Here is a 16,896-nt window from a genome sequence, read left to right as displayed (position 1 = left end):
TGTATAATCATGACCTTTATGAATAATAATCTATTTATATTTAAATAGTTATGACCATTTGTCATATGATAATAATTTTTATTCAAACATAATTTTAAAATATGAATAAAATTAATACAAAAATTAATTTTATTCATCAATAATTAAATCTTTTTATCCAATGTGGGATGTATCATATTCTAAACTACCAACAATTTTTCACTAGTTTGGAATGTTGGTACTTAATTTTTACCTTTTACACAAATAAATATTATGAATACAATAATGTATCTTTTGATTTAAGCCTTCAATTAGCTTATATATCTTAAAATTTGAACAAAGTTGATGATATCCACAGATTAAACCTTAACTCCTAATGTTAGAATTAAAGATATAACATATATAACACTTATTTATTCTTTTGTCAGAGGTTTATAACTGCTTTTAACACTATTATGGCCATGTGCTTATCCTATTCATAAATAATTACAAGAGAGACCTTAATTCTTTTTGGTGATGTGGCACCACTTTTACGTTTATATAGGTAGAGTTTTTATTATATCTCCATTAAGAGTATAAAAATTCATCCTCCCAACATAATGGATTACACTAGTTTCTAAAATTTGAATAAATTTTACTAGTGTTTAACAGACACATAACAATAACTTGTTTTTACTCATTAAACTTTGTAATTAGAGGTTACTAATTCAAAGTTGGGTTTCCAATATTAGTATCTAATAGTAAGGGTTTAAATCCATTTGATTTGTAGTACTACTAACCAAATATCTTTGAATTCAATTTTTTTTTATGATAATTACGTCCACTTGAGATTGAATCTCTAATATAATCATTTCAGGCTAATATGTCTAAAATTTTCATTTTGCATATCATTTATATGCTCCAAACATTGTTGTCTCATTCTTATCATTTTAAGAAATAGTTGATTTTGGTTATGGCCACTACTCTATATTCATTAATTTCAACCATTCTATTTCCATACTTTTATATATTTTTAAACAATTATACTTCTAGTACAATTGGATAAACTCAATGAATAAGCCAAACCAATTTAGTCCTTTTAAAATTCTTTAGGATCCTTTTATGATTTTACTTTAAGTGTCTAAACTTATTAGCTTGTATAATTTGCTCATTAAATTATACTAAAATCTTACAACACTATAGTAGCAATTTTTATTTCTTTTAATTCTTATCACCCCCACCATATGCAAGTATTCATTCTTTTATTAAAGATTGTCTCATTCAATTGTTCAAGATATCATACATATTTAATCAAGTTGTCATTTCATTTAGCTTTTCACTATTTGATGGTTTTTTTTTTTTAAGTAGAAGGCCTCAAAATCCACCCTTAGTGAAAAATAACTAGCAAATATCTTAATATTTCTATAAAAGTTTCAAACTCAATATAAGAGTTTACATTAATAAGTAGATTTCAAATATAATCATGCTTCTATAGTCTCATTTTTAGACTTTTATGTCGATTCATAAATACTTATATGAATCTATTTCATTGTGGACACTGTTAATAATTTTTTATTACCATGACAAAACCATTTTCATCACCCAAATGGATCAAATAGCATTCCTTTTGCTATTATAAAAGTTTTCATATTCATAATATCTTTGATCACTCATGGCTTCCAAAGTAAATATACTTTTGAGTTTTCACTATATAAAACCATAAATAATAAATCATTCATACAATCCATGAATTTGACCAAATACATGATAAAAAATTATCACAATGTGATCAAGATTGTGGCATCAATTTTGGCTTATGGCTATTCTAAGCCAACCATAATAATCCACATCATACCTATAAATCATATAAATTTGGCTATTGAAGTTATCTCATTTATAATAATGGTTTTTAGTGAAAACCAACTATCTCAAATGTTATCATGAGTTTTCAATGCATATAGTAATTGCCAATGGCCAATTCCAAGTTTATGACTATTGAAACCTCTAAACTTGATTTCAAAAATTTATGAGAACTTTATTTTTTCATAATTATATAGCCTATATATCTCTATTATTTATCATTTTTAATTGCTCATAACATTTTCGGATATATAATAAATTCAAACTTTACTCATAAGACCAATATGCCTATATATAATAAGAGTCCATAGTATATTTAACTCTAATTTCAAATATTTTTACAATCATTTTGTGACCAATATGTTCATATCTAGATCACAATATCAATGCAAGTCATGAAACATGAATCCAAAGATTCATTTTCATAAAATAGTATAAATAATAATTATAATATGAGTTCTATTCATATTTCATACAAAAAGTCGTGATGAATTTGCATTAGTTAAATCATTGATTGGCTAACTTTAAGGCTTACGGCTTTGACAAACTAATATTATTATCTAAACTCATATATTAATATGATGTATAACCAGCCATATATTTGCCATTGTCATGAACTATTGAAAACCTTAGAAACTTGTTCACTTTTCATTTTAACAGCCTGCAAAAGGCCTTTTATTTATATAAGAAGCAAAAATATCTTCATTGTGTTTAACCAATAATGTATTAATTGGATGATTGCATTCTATCTCTATAGTCCATACCTTTCTTATATGTATAAGAAAGAAAATTTCATCTCATTCAGTTCATTTTCCTAATATATGACAAACTAATGTTCTCAATGCCATCATAAAATGGAATTAAACACATACATGTATTAGTGCCTTTGGAACATTGAATTTGCATGTTTTTTTTTCTAATTTATAAACATGCCTAATTAGACATTAATAGGCATCCTTTAAAATGCTTGTAACCGTGAAATGCTTCAATATTTTTTAATGACATGCCTTTTCATTTAGTTAATATCCCATATGTGAAAAGCAACAATACTTTTTTGTAACCATTGATTAATTCTTTGATGACTATTTATGATTTTTAGTTTGTGATTGTTCACAATAAAATTTTATTTTGTAAAATCACTTCTAATATAATACACCTAATAAGCAAAATACATATCATTCTACTCATATTTCTGATAATAACAATTATTTGGTTTATTGTCCACCAATGAATCCATGAAACATTATATCGTAATAATAATTATTCACATATATCAATTTAATTTTAATTGCTTTTTTTGAAAATTGAACACTAGTCAAAATTTGAACCAATAATAAATTTAAAAAATATATCTATATCAACATTTGATTTATAAATGTTCAATAAACATAAAACCATACAAATAGTTTACTCAATTTATTATCTCAAAATTTATGCCATGATTTAATAATAAAACTAATTTTGTAGCCAAATCTTATTTTCTGCATATATTCTCTACTTGTATTTAATTTCTCATGGTAAACTCCTTTACCCATTTCTGATTATATTCATAGAAACCATGGAATAATTTACCTATTCTATATATAACTAAGATATGACAATTAAACAATCAATCATTCCATTATAATCCAATTTAATTAGTTACTTGATAACAAGTGATAATTTTTTTTGTCATAAATCAATTCATGTCTTTCTCTTTTATGTTTTCAAGCTATTTTACATCCCAATCTTTATAAGCATCGATTTTTCAAGTAAATATAATACAATTCATTAAATCTAATTGTAGAATCAAATTCATAATATGCATAAACTTATGCAATGTAATTAATATTTTATCTATTGTATTGTAACTTTACACACTAATAAAATAAATTGTTAACGTGTTTATCTTATTCAGTCAATCTTTTTACCGTAATTATGCAAAAAATAAAATACATACTGTTAATAAAGATCTTTATGAAAATTAACATTTTGGTCCATAAAAATATTAATCCTTTGACACATTGAGCCTTCTCTAATATTGTTCTCTAAATTATGTCAATTTCTTTTTCTTGTATCTTTCTCATGCAAAATATAAATTTTTCATAATTATTTTTAAATTGTTAGAAAAAAATAAATAAGAGAAAAGAAATAATAGAAAAGAATTTTAGCTTTGAGACATGAAGAACACTTTCTTTAAAATAATTATACTTTTAAGATACAACAAAACTTCAAACTCTCTAATTAGAAGGAATAAAAATTATTATATTGAAAGATTTATTTATAATGAATGAACATATATAAATTTTTATTCAGATTATTATAATTTTTTGTATAATCATAATTTTTATGAATAATAATTTATTTATATTTAAATAATTATTATTTATCATATAATAATTATTTTTATTTAAATATAATTATTTAAAATATAAATAAAATTAATATATTAATAATTAAATCTTTTTATTCGATATAAACTATCGTATTTTAAACTATCTACATTAATTACTTTTAAGATTTGCTTTTGAAATTGGTTTCTGTTATGCAATAATAGAAGGAGACCCATTGGCTGTTTTGAAAAGACTGCAATTGACTGAAGTGGACCTGTCACCTATGGGACTACTCACTGGAGAGGCAAAGGACATAAGTGGATGCTTTACCAGCTACGATTTTATGCACATAGGGAGAGCAGGAAACAATGTAGCTCACGGATTAGCGAAACATACATTAAATTGTAACCAGGACACGTACTGGATTGAAGAGCCACCTCTCTTCCTATGTAGTGCCTTACAGGTTGATATCACTATTGCAACTGAATGAATGGAATACCTTTCTTCGTCAAAAAAAAAAAAAAACAAACCAAAGTTCAATTTTTGTGAAAAATATTTTTAAAATAAAACTTTACATTAACTTAATATAAGGAAAAACACCCTTAAAATAGTTCGAAAATACGATCAAACTCGTATAAACTCTAAATATATCTTTAATTGTATTGTAAAAAAAGAAATTTGGATCCCTTTGTATGTGGGCACCTTTTTAATTTATTATGTTAATTCACGTATTTGATATCTAAACTATAATTAAATTCTTAATTTGATATTTAAAGTTTAAAATGTTACAACTTGATCCTCAAAACTTTGCTTAGTTCATTAATTTTTCAAATAGGTGATGTCTCTAAAACATTCAATAAAATTATGATACGTAGATGTGACATTTTTAAAACATAGCACTTCCTTTTATTGATTGTTTTTGTGAAACGTCATTCATTTATTAATTAAATCTAATTTTTATAAACAACTAAGATTTATCAATAATAATGATTTGAAGGGTCAATTATGGTATAGTAATATATGATCAGGATGGAATATAACTTTGTACGACAAAATTTAAAGTTTAATGTGATATTCTGTCATATATTAAGGGTTGGTATAGATATTTAAGTTACATTTATTATGGTGTTTAAGATTTTGTCTAATGTTGGACGGTCAAGTTTTGTCTTTTAAAGTAATTAAGGGGATTTTGGTAAGTAGGTATCCTGCATTATCTGACGTGATTAAGTAAAATTAATGGATTTTATAATTGGGTTGGGTAGTAAAATTACTATCCATCATGAGTTCTGGTAGTGCTTTTAAAGGTATTCACTATCCAAACCTAATTATAAATAATAAAATTTTAATATTATATATTTTTTATTTATAAATTATTTATTATTAATGTAATATTTAACTAAATTAATTTATTAAGTGTTCTAATTATGATTTTAATTTTAATTTATTTTTATTAGCTAACTGTCATTTATTAATTTATTTTTTTAATAATATTCTTTATGATAAATTTTAAATTTCGATTTAAAACTCAAACTTTGACTTAATAAATGAGTATTTATATCAATTAAATGTAAATAAATTAACACTAACTAAAGTGAGATAAAAATATTTTATTAAATAAAAAAATGTGATAAATTTTAAATTTCGATTTAAAACTCAAACTTTAACTTAATAAATTAGTATTTATATCAATTAAATGCAGATAAATCGACACTAACTAAAGTCAGATAAAAATATTTTATTAAATAAAAACAAAAATAAAATGTTGCATACAAATATGCATTTAATCAAATGCAATAAATACCAATCAACTATTAATTTTGTGATAATAAAGAATGAGATATATTTATTTTTATTAATTATAATGTAAATATTAAAATTGGTTTTAATTTTTATGCTTATATGTTATTTCAATAAATTATATATTTTATTAAAAATATTTTATTTCATACTATTATTTTATAATTTCAAACAAGAAATTAATGAAATAAAAAATATAGTAATTAAATTAAATATAACATAATTAAATAATATATTTGAAATATTTATTTATTTTATACATAGTATACTTATTTTATAAGAAATGACATAATGCATATATTCACCCTAGACTTTATTTTTGTTAAATATATTTTTTTACAGACAATTCAAAACTAACTCTTTAAAAAAGGCATATGTATACTTATAATTAAATAAAATATTTAAGTACTAATTTCATCTTTTATAGTATATTTCATTTTGTTAACTCTTGAAAAGTTTAATTAATTATATCAATTAAAAATATGTAAAAATATTTTTAAAAATAGAAAACATTTAAATAAAAAATTTTGTCCCACAAGGGCAAAATTTCTTGTTTATATAAAAACGCCTTAACAAATTGATAAACCTTACTTCAGCAGTAGGAACTCATTTCGTCGATATGCATTGTAGGAAAGAGATATGTGTAGGTGGATATGGTTTTCTATATATTAATATCCCTATGCCTTTGATAGCGTGGGCCAAAAAAGGTGTTATATATGTTTTATATATGAAATTCTAGTAAGTGAAGATTTATTCAATAAAAAAATATAAGTAAAGGTTTATTAATTATTTTATAAAAATAATTTTAGTTTTCTAATTTCTATCATGTACTTTAATAATTATTGCAATGAAAAATCCAATGAATAGTTATGGGTGTCTATAGACACTCCTTAATTATTTTTAAATTTAATGTATTATTTTTACTAAATTTAATAATAAAACATGCATTAATTAGATATTTCTTTTCTTAACAAGTATCATTAGACGTGATTAACGTTTTTCTTTCTTAAATTAATGTAAATAAATCTTAAAAATAAAAAAATAATACTAAAAAATTTTAATATCAAAATAAAAAAAGAGAGAAAAATAATACTCATATTCATATATGCAACAATAGTTAGCGTAGAAGTTTTGAAAGATTTTGATTAATAGATTGGTAGCATAGGCGGACAATGAGGTGTTCATAGATATTCCTAATGTTTGAAAATAAAAAAAATTTTTAAAAAAATTTGAATATCTTCATAAAATTTTTTAAAATATTTTTTACCTACAAAATTGATAAATTTATTAATAATTATATATATATGCATATATATTATATATAATAAGTGAATAACTTAAAAAAAAAACATAAATCCTTCGCTGATTGGTAGAGCCTTTACATTCTTAACGAAATCGAAGAGTTGGAACTATAGGAGTAAATTGTGCATGCAAGTAGCAAATCTCAACCATGAAAAATGAAAAGGTGACAACTTTGGTTTTTAATTACGACAGATGTACAGTTACTTTGTTACTGTTTCCAAAGGGATATTACTGCAATAGCAAGAATACTCGAACCCCTTCTTCAGTCCGACAAAAACGGTTTTTTTTTTTTTTTATTTTATTTTGTGTGTGTTGGGCAAAACGAGAGGATAAAAGGCTTTCATTACCCGTTTAGGTATATGTAAAATTAATTAATATATCTTATCATTAATTTAATTTAATATGTATTGTATTAATATATTTAAAGTTTTAATTTAAGATATTAACTTAATTATAAATTATGCAAAATAAAAATAAGTTTGTATTAAATTTTCTATACAAGTTATACTAAACTAATAAAAAAAATAGGTTGGATAAGGGTATAAATATTCTTATTAGGGGTATTTGATGAGTAAAAGAGCATAGTGATTTTTTTCTCTTAAAAACTTTTAACAGAGAAACAGAGGTATTTTTATCTTTTGCGTCAATTTGACTTATCAAATCAATCTAACATGCTCAATCTCACGTCAGTTCCACATGATTTTTATTGTCCCCTGATGATCATTTATTGCTCATCTATAAATATGAAGGTCTAAATACCACTTAAATAGATTGATTTCAGACCCATTTCCTCCTTTCTATTTCCTTTTTGATCTCATTCTATCTATCTTGCACATTAAAATACAAACGCAAAAAACACATCGTGCCTTTACCTTTTACTAACCTTCTTTATTGTTTTTCAAAAATGTCCTAAGGTCGGAACTTGACACAAATATTTGACCCACCATGTAAGGGGCCTTTTTCTACTCATTAATGGCATATTCATTAAATGGCCTAAATAGCCATTCATGACTCCCCCCCAGAATGGTTATTCAATGCACACCAGGAATAGCGAAAAATATTTTTATTCCTAAAACACCCTTTAATAATTTATGAAATCACAACTTTAACCCTTAACATATACAAAACCCTACCCTAGCCACCATATAGTTCATTTTCCAACGACATTTCGACACCATCCAAACATGAACTACCAAAGTTGGTCACTTAAACAGTAGATCTTGAGCCAAAGTCCAAAATCAAATCATTGAAGCACGATTTCAAAGCACAATTGCAGCCAAATCTGGTCAGATTAAAGATTTGGTTCTTGCGTCGATAGCTTGTTGTTGCCACTATTGAAGCTGCCCAAAAACAACCAAATGTGGTGTAAGAGCAGCAATAGTGACTAACCCATGAAGCAAACGAAGGAAGAAAGAGGGAAAAAGAAGCAAAAGTGATCAAGGAGAGAGGAGAAAATGCACCGTCGACCAAGTGTTGTTGAAACATTGAAGTAGCAAGCTGGTGATAAGATTAGTTTGCAGCAATAGCATGACCAACAATGCCCATTACGATGGCTAGAGAGAAGAAAGGAAGAGAATAAAAAATAATAAACGAAAAAAGAAGAAAAAAGTAAACCAAAATTAAAGAAAAAAAGTTATGTTGCATTTTTCAAAGATATTACTATGAATTTAATGTTTGAATTTTAATATTTTATTGAAAAGTAAAATTGATATTTTGTAAAAAATTTAAAATATGTTTATTAAAATTTTTAATCAAAATACAATTATTTATGTTGAAGGGTAAAATAGTTATTTTATACTTATTCCTTATATATTCTTTCCCATAATTCTACCAAACCAAACAACTTAAATCATATTCCACCTATTCCATTCAATGAACCATTTAATAATCATTTCCTCTCTTTTCAATTCCTAAAGAATAATTATTCCATTCCCTCTTTATTTTGTTCTGCGAACCAAACATGTCGTAATTGTTTGCAATGGGTTAACTAGTACTAAAAAACACAATTCCACAACTTCTTATTACTCATTACACTTAACATTTCGTTTTTACCCATTTAAAGTTAAGTTGTCATTATTGACGTCTAATAATAATAATAATGTTTTAAACCAATTCTACTTATACTTCTTACCCAATGCCTTGGTAATACTTGGTAAGAGGATTTGCCGAGTCATAGTAAATATCAGAAAAGGTATAGCAATTTCCACGCTTGAGAACAATGCCCAAATAAATCACGTTTTAGGCAAATCTACTTAGACTAACCACTGTAAAATTACCATACATGCTTTAGAGAATGTAGCCTCCTCATCGCAAGGCAAGGAAATAGCCGGCATTGCTTGTACACAAACCAAAAACCATTAGAGAACCTTTCCGCCAATTTGATTCTTGGTTTACAGTAGCTAAGCTATTAATTCATACTTGATAGTTGAATTTAAGATGCAAGTTTGTTTCTTGGAAGCCTAACTAATTGCACCACTCTAAAGGCAAAACCACCCTGATGTGCAAGTGATTCAACTTGCAGCCAAAATATCCTTCTAGTATAACAAACAATATGAATAAAATAGAACAAACCTTTTAGTCCTTTTATCATGTCCAGAAGCTCTTCCAATGGATTTCCAATGAGCAATTATAGGCTTACTAGTACATCTTGACACATTAGACACCTTAAAGTTATGTTAAAAATTAAGCTATCTTGAACAAATTTATATTACGCCATTTTGAAACTTTTATTTATTTTTCTTGATGCTTCACAAAACAAACAATCCCACCATGTGTAAAGATCTATTCTTTTATTAACCAATATCCTTTTAGTTCAATTATCAAGGACATCTTCTTTCTTCCTTTTCTTTTGGAAGAAATCAAGGATATATTCTACGAAATTATCATAGTTCAATTTTTGTTTTCTTCACCAAATAATAGTTTTCGACAAGGAATCCCCCCACTATCTGACAAAAAGTTAATAGCATATGTGAAACTACTTGATACTTTCTTTTCTCACCATAAAAGTTACAAAAACTTCTATATCAACTTAAGAGCACATTGGAATGTATATTATATTAAAACTTTGAATCATTTAAAAAGTAACTCGTTTCACAAAATGATATCATGTTATGCCCTCCAATCAAGTAATGTGATGAATAAATGATATAAGTGCATAATTCACACTATGAACCATATATTTCCACTATTTTGATTAAATCATATCCACCAATTATATCAATCAAAGATCATGATGTGATCCAAATATATAACTCATGTTACCATCCAAAATACAAAATAATCGTGATGTAAACAAACAAAAAAAGTACAACTTTTCACAATCAAAACTTGGCTCCACGCTATGCCTATCATAAGCCAATCCTCATGCTACCCACATAATGCCACATCCCACAAAAAAATAGTAGAAAATTGATAAGGTTCCATATCTGCTTGTGGTGGAATTGTTGGGTGGAAATAATATCCTTAATTAGGATATTGAAAAACTAGTGCTTGAATCCTATACTAACTCCTTGGTAAGGAATCTAGGATTACCTTGAGAAGATGATGAAGAACCTTGTTTAGGTTGCTTCTTTTTAATTGTCACCTATTATCCATGTTGTTCATAGCATTGCTGTTTCCATTTGTTTTTAGGAGGAACTGAATCTATTTGAGGAGAAATTGAGGATTCGGACTTCAATTTTTACTTTAATTTCTTCTTTATTTTCTATTCTGGACATCTAAATTAATCATCTATCTCTACATTAGAGATTTCTCTTGGCATCTTGTTCAAATCCAAGATGGCGGTATCCATACCATACAAGATCAAATTCTCTTGTATCTTTTAATCTAGAAGAATAAGGGTCGAACCTGGAGAATATCCAAGAAGGATAAAGATCCAAAAGAGATAAGATCAAGAAAAGCAATGGTCTCAAAGTCCTCTGAAAAGCATACTCCGTTCAAAGTCATGCAAAAAGCATATTTGACTTCCAAGACCATATTCCTTAGTAAAAAGCATATTTCAAGAAGATAAGAAGCAAGACCATATGAAAACTAGATTCCTTCTTATCCTCAAAAAGATAAGAATTGGTTAAAATTTTGTTCTATAAATAGGTATTTAGATTCGTAAAGGGCATTAAATTTCCTATAAAATTTCCTTCATTTTTATCTTATCTCTTGGTATCTTTTTTTTAAGGAAAGTAGTTCTTTTTTAAAAGTAACATAATTTATTTCATTTGGTTTGAACTTTTCTAAATTATAGCCACAAATTAATTATTTTTCTTATGTTTTGGCTTTCATAACATATCCCCAATGTTTATTAGAAGCATCAATTTCTAGCATTAGATACCCAATGTTTATTAGAAGCATCAGTTTCTAGCATTAGATTCTCCTAGTTTCGGGAGAAAAACCGTAGGAATTTCTTTTAATTATGATTTTATTTGTTTAATAACTTTGATAGCACTTATAATAGGAGAAAGGAAGATTTACAAAAAAAGAAGAGATTCCAAGAGAAAAGATAGAAAGTGAGGAAATTTGATAGGAAATTCAGTATCCTTTACATATCTAAATACCTTATATAAATCAAATTTTTAGTCAATTCCTTATCAAGATAAAAAAGACTATGTTTTTTGGATGGTCATGCTTCTTATATTTTTGGAATATGCTTTTAAAAACTGTCATAATGATACCTAAATGTATGTATCTCACATGTAATATTTTGCTCAAATTTTCTATTTTTTTTTAGTAAAAAGGAATATTTTTACCAATCCTTCTTAAGAGTTTTCTACAATGGTGTTTCCACTAAATCTCTCTATATGTCAAATCATCCAAGGGGTAAATTTTATATTAAAATTTTTTTATATTGAACGAGATGTAAAATAAAGAAAGAAAACTTACAATATAGATATGGCAAGAACTTCAATTGAAAATAAATATTTTGTTAAGCAATTAGAAAATTTTACAAAGTTTGTAGCCAAAATTCTTCTTGAATTAAAACACTAATACCATTTACGATTAAACCCAACTAATTACTAAGTTTGATTGAATTCCTCCTATTAGGGGTTTAATAGGCTCATCAAATCTTTTATCAATCAATATTGTAATAATTGGGACATCATTTCCTGCCTTAAATAATGCTTTTATAACTATTGCAATGAAATATTCATCAAAGATTAAATCATGAAAATTTTTCTATAAATATTTTCAATTAAAATATTTTTCAATTTAAAACAAAGATGCTAAACAGATATATAAGTTTCAAAGTGATAAAACGAAATTAAACCTTGATTATAGAAATTTTTTACGGGCTCTTGTTGTGGTTTCAATAGATATTCAGTTTTCTAAATGATCTCATAACAAGAAACTGGTGAAAATTTTAGATCGTAAGACCATTGAGAAAATTGATAGGGTCAATAACTGCTTGTGGCAGAATTGCTGAGTAGAAATTAAAATATTTTTCAATTTAAAACAGAAAAAGTAAATAGATATATGGGTCTTAAGATAATAAAATGAAATTAAAAGAGATATACTATAAAGAAAAAACTTACAATATAGATACAGCATGAACTCCCATTGAAAATCAATATTCTGTTAAGCGATTCCACCACATTCTGTGAATATTTTGAAAAATATTAATAGACAATTTTCTTGATTTAATCTTTCATGGATATTTTATTCGTGCAAAAGATGTTATCATTAATTTAGCAAAACACGCTAAATACTATAGTAAATTTGATTGTAAGTCAAGTTTCTGGCAAATTATGCTAACTGATGAGTCAAAACCGTTGACTGCAATCGGCACTCCAAAAGGACATTACCAATGGAATGCAATGCCATTTGGAATATGTAATGCTCCACAAATATTTCAAAGATGAATGGATTCTATATTCGGAAAATATAAGGATTTTGGTGTCATTTATATTGATGATATATTAATTTTTTCTCAATCTTTAGATAAGCATAGGAAACATCTAAATCTCATAGTTAAAGAATTTATAAAAAATGATATAATTTCTTATGTCAATATAATTTTTCTATTGAACATATTAAAGGTACTAAGAATATTTTTGATGATTTATTGAGCAGACCAGATAGGTGACCCTCCTAAAAACAAAGGGAAACAACAACTCTCTAAACAACAAGGGAATGAGTGACAATTAAAGAGAATTAAAAAGATCTGGGACATCATATGTATTAATAGATATGACAATTAAAAAGAATTGGGACATCATATGTATTAATAGGATACATATATAATCATATTAATATTGCAAAACACTAGAGAATATATAGATAATCTAGGAAATAGAATATTATTTGCTATTAAACCGATCGTAGAACATTGTTTAAAAACAAAAGCAACCAAGCAAGTAAAGAGCAAATTAAACAATAGACAATGTACAAAAAAATTACATAATGAAAGGGAGTTTGGTTGTAAACAACAACCAATAGTGTATCCAAACATAGCCGTTATAAGAAAAATAGAACATACTAGCTTATTAAATGGAAGACTATAAAGCATATTTGATAAGAAAAAGAAATTTGTTAGAAAAAAAAACTTCTAAAAAAAGAAAAACAAAGTGTAAATGTTTTATTTGTGATGAAGAGGGTTATATAGTACCTAATTGTCCTAATAAAGGAAAAAATGCCAATCAAATGATAAGAACTCTCGAAGAATGAGATTTAGAAATTTGTTTTGGAGAAGAAATATCTAACAAGGAAATAATTTATGAGTTAGTTTCAGAAAATAATTCCTACTCAAATGAAGAATATATTTTCATGCTAAATAATACCATAGCGACTATTCATGAAACACCTACAAAAGAACAACAGATGACAAAACTTGGAGATGTGTGAGGAGAACTCCATATTTCAGATGAGCAATTAGAAAAATTGCAAACCATTAAAAAGGATAAGGTTTACAAAATCTCAAATTTTACCCTTGGATGAGTAGACATATAGAGAAATTTAGTGAAAACATCACTGCAAAAACCCTCTAGAGAAGTATTGGTAAAAACACCCCTTTTTACTAAAGAAAAAATTAGAAGAATTAAGTGAAAAATCCACAACTGAGATACATACATTTAGGTATCATTATGATAGTTATAAAAGCATTATATAGGGCAGGAATTGATGTCCCAATTCTTGCATTGTTGATTGATGAAAGAAAGAAGAGATAAACAACCTTCTTGATATCTATGAATATTTTGATGAACAATCAATTCATCCAATTTTGGAAAAATTACAGAAAATTTTACTTTTTGAAAAAGCTCAAAAGGTTTTACCCATTGAGACTTTTTCAATTATTTTGAAAAATATTAATATACAAAATGAATTTATGTACAAGAGGGATATTTTATTTCATGGATATTTACTAGACAAAATATCCAAGTTTTTCTCTGATAAAGGTAAAAGAAGAGTAGGTGCAATCTCTAATCCAGAGATAGATAATCAATTTAAATTTCCAAAAATAGAAAATAGAGAAGGAATTAAAGTAAAAACTGAAGCTGAATCCTCAATCTACAGTTTCTCTTATGGAAAAAAAGCCACGGAAATACTCTCAGAGATACGCACCAGTACAACATATACAGATGGGAGAAGAATTTTTGTAAAAGCATTATATTCCTACTCCTGAGCCATCTGATCCCAATGCCATCATACTTTGAGAAAAAAATCTAAAATGGAAGATTTAGATATCAAAGAAGACCTTCTTCAAATCCAAGTGAGATGGTATCAGTACAATAATACAGGATCAAATTCTCCCCTATCTTTTAATCCAAAGATGAAGAAGTGTTGAATCTGGAGGACAACCTGACACTTTAATACCAATGCTCCAAAATAAATCTAATTTTGGTTATAGAAAATCAATTAAGCACATTCCCCACCTAGAACATTCAAATTGCAACACTTGACCTCGACCCAATATTGTTGAACAAACACAAGTTTCACATTTTTATTAAAACGAAATTAATTTTAATTTTCGATAACTAAAAAAAAATTTGTCCAGCAACGTATACTTAGCACTTGTGTCAGCTATTTTACACACTTTAAAGGACTGTTTCTTTTCAATGCAGAACAAAGTCACCCAGCAACAATCCAGATCATCAACACTAACAACAAGATGAAAGACTTATTTTTTAAGTCTAAGCATACGTGAATCAGTAAATGTAAACAAACATTAAAAAAAAAATTAACCAAAACAAAACCAATCATGAAAGGTGTTAAAAGGGGTTACTTGGAACCATATTTTAAGGTAGAAAGCAGTGCAGACAAAGAGCGACGCTGCTATCGACGCCACCGCTAAGGAGAACCGCAACCTTAAGGCATTTATCAGGCATACAGCAGGAGAGAAAGCGCGGGTCAAGATTAACATTATTGAAAGTTGCAGCACTGTTGAGTGATAAAACAGGTTTATGGGGAAGAGAAGAAGAAGAGCTTGGGAGAGTTTGGGGCAGTGAAGCAGAGAGAAAAAGGCGTGGGTTTTGACAGGGAAGGAAATGAGAGGAACGAAGCGAGATGATCGGCATTAGCCTGGGTTTGAGTCTCAACATTTTTGGTTGAAGTGATGAAATTTGGGATGCTTCGGAGGGGATCAGACATAAGAGAAGGGTTTTCTTTTTTATGTTTTTTTCAGATGAACAAAAATGCTAAGCCGGGCCCTTAAGGCTTTGGCCGTATGGGTTGCAATATCAAACCACTGCTCGAGCCTAGCCCAAGTAGGTAAATAAAAAATAAGTCTCTACCTATTTATATATTATTTTAACACTTTTATTTTAATAAATTCAAAGAAAAACAAGAAAGAATAAGAAAAAAATAATTTAATTTTATCCCTTGAATTTATGAAAATTAATGATTAAAAATATATGTAACACTAAAAAAGTTTTACACTTTATAAATTTTTTCATTTTCTTAACTAAATATATAATTAATTAATTAAATGATAATTAATCCAAAAAATTAAAAAAAAAACTGCTTTTAGTTATTAAAAATACAAAATTTTTACTTGTAAATATTCATAAATACTTATTATTATTAATAATATACTAATTAATTATGATTTTCATCTAAAGAGTAAGTTTTATTTAATCTTGATTGAATTTTTTTTTTTAAGATTTCAAATGTCAAATATTTTGAAAGCACATAATATACACACTTCTACATCATATTTTTAATAGAACCATGTCAAGTTTTTTTTTCATCCAAATCAAGTTTGAATGCACCAAAATAATAGTATGAAGCTTAAATACACTAAACCAAGGAGTAAGAGCTTAAATAAACTAGCATTCTATTACTGAAAAAAATTTACAAGATTAATCACTTCAAATTAATAGAAAAAATAGGTCGCATAAAAATAATATATTATAATAGTTTTAGCGATCACTAGATGAATTATAAAAATTTTAATATGAGAATTCATCACTAATTTTTTTTACTAGGTATGATTGGTTATTAAAATTTATTTTTTTAATAAAATCTTAAAGTTAATTAAATATATTAAAAAGATGATTTTTGGTCCACAAAAAATAAAATTAAGTTCAGAAATACTATTACACATAAGAAAATATTAGTACTCCTACAACATCTATTTTAAAAATAATACTAATTAACTATGTGTTATCCCTTAAAATTAATGAAAGTGGTCTTACTTTTAATATTTTAAAAAATAATTTCCTTAATTTTCATTATTACAATA

At 26.2% G+C, this 16,896-nt stretch overlaps 1 long non-coding RNA gene across 2 annotated transcripts; it reads right to left on the bottom strand.

Moving 5' to 3' along the window:
* Nucleotides 1–8,277: 8,277 nt before the first annotated feature.
* Nucleotides 8,278–15,813, bottom strand: LOC111303962 (uncharacterized). 2 transcript variants are annotated; one of them, XR_016327137.1, is made up of 3 exons: nt 15,439–15,813; nt 8,690–12,814; nt 8,278–8,569 (listed from the first exon to the last, which is right to left on the bottom strand). It is a non-coding gene; the product is annotated as an uncharacterized LOC111303962 (long non-coding RNA). The 2 variants fall into 2 exon arrangements; XR_016327138.1 differs by having other exon boundaries at nt 8,690–8,782.
* Nucleotides 15,814–16,896: the final 1,083 nt, after the last annotated feature.

Source organism: Durio zibethinus, chromosome 13 (assembly GCF_047325235.1).
Source record: "Durio zibethinus cultivar Kanyao isolate XHJ-2024 chromosome 13, ASM4732523v1, whole genome shotgun sequence".
Classification (NCBI taxonomy): Eukaryota; Viridiplantae; Streptophyta; class Magnoliopsida; order Malvales; family Malvaceae; genus Durio; species Durio zibethinus.
Note: the sequence above shows the minus strand (reverse complement) of the source record. Positions and strands in the feature narration are given on the sequence as shown.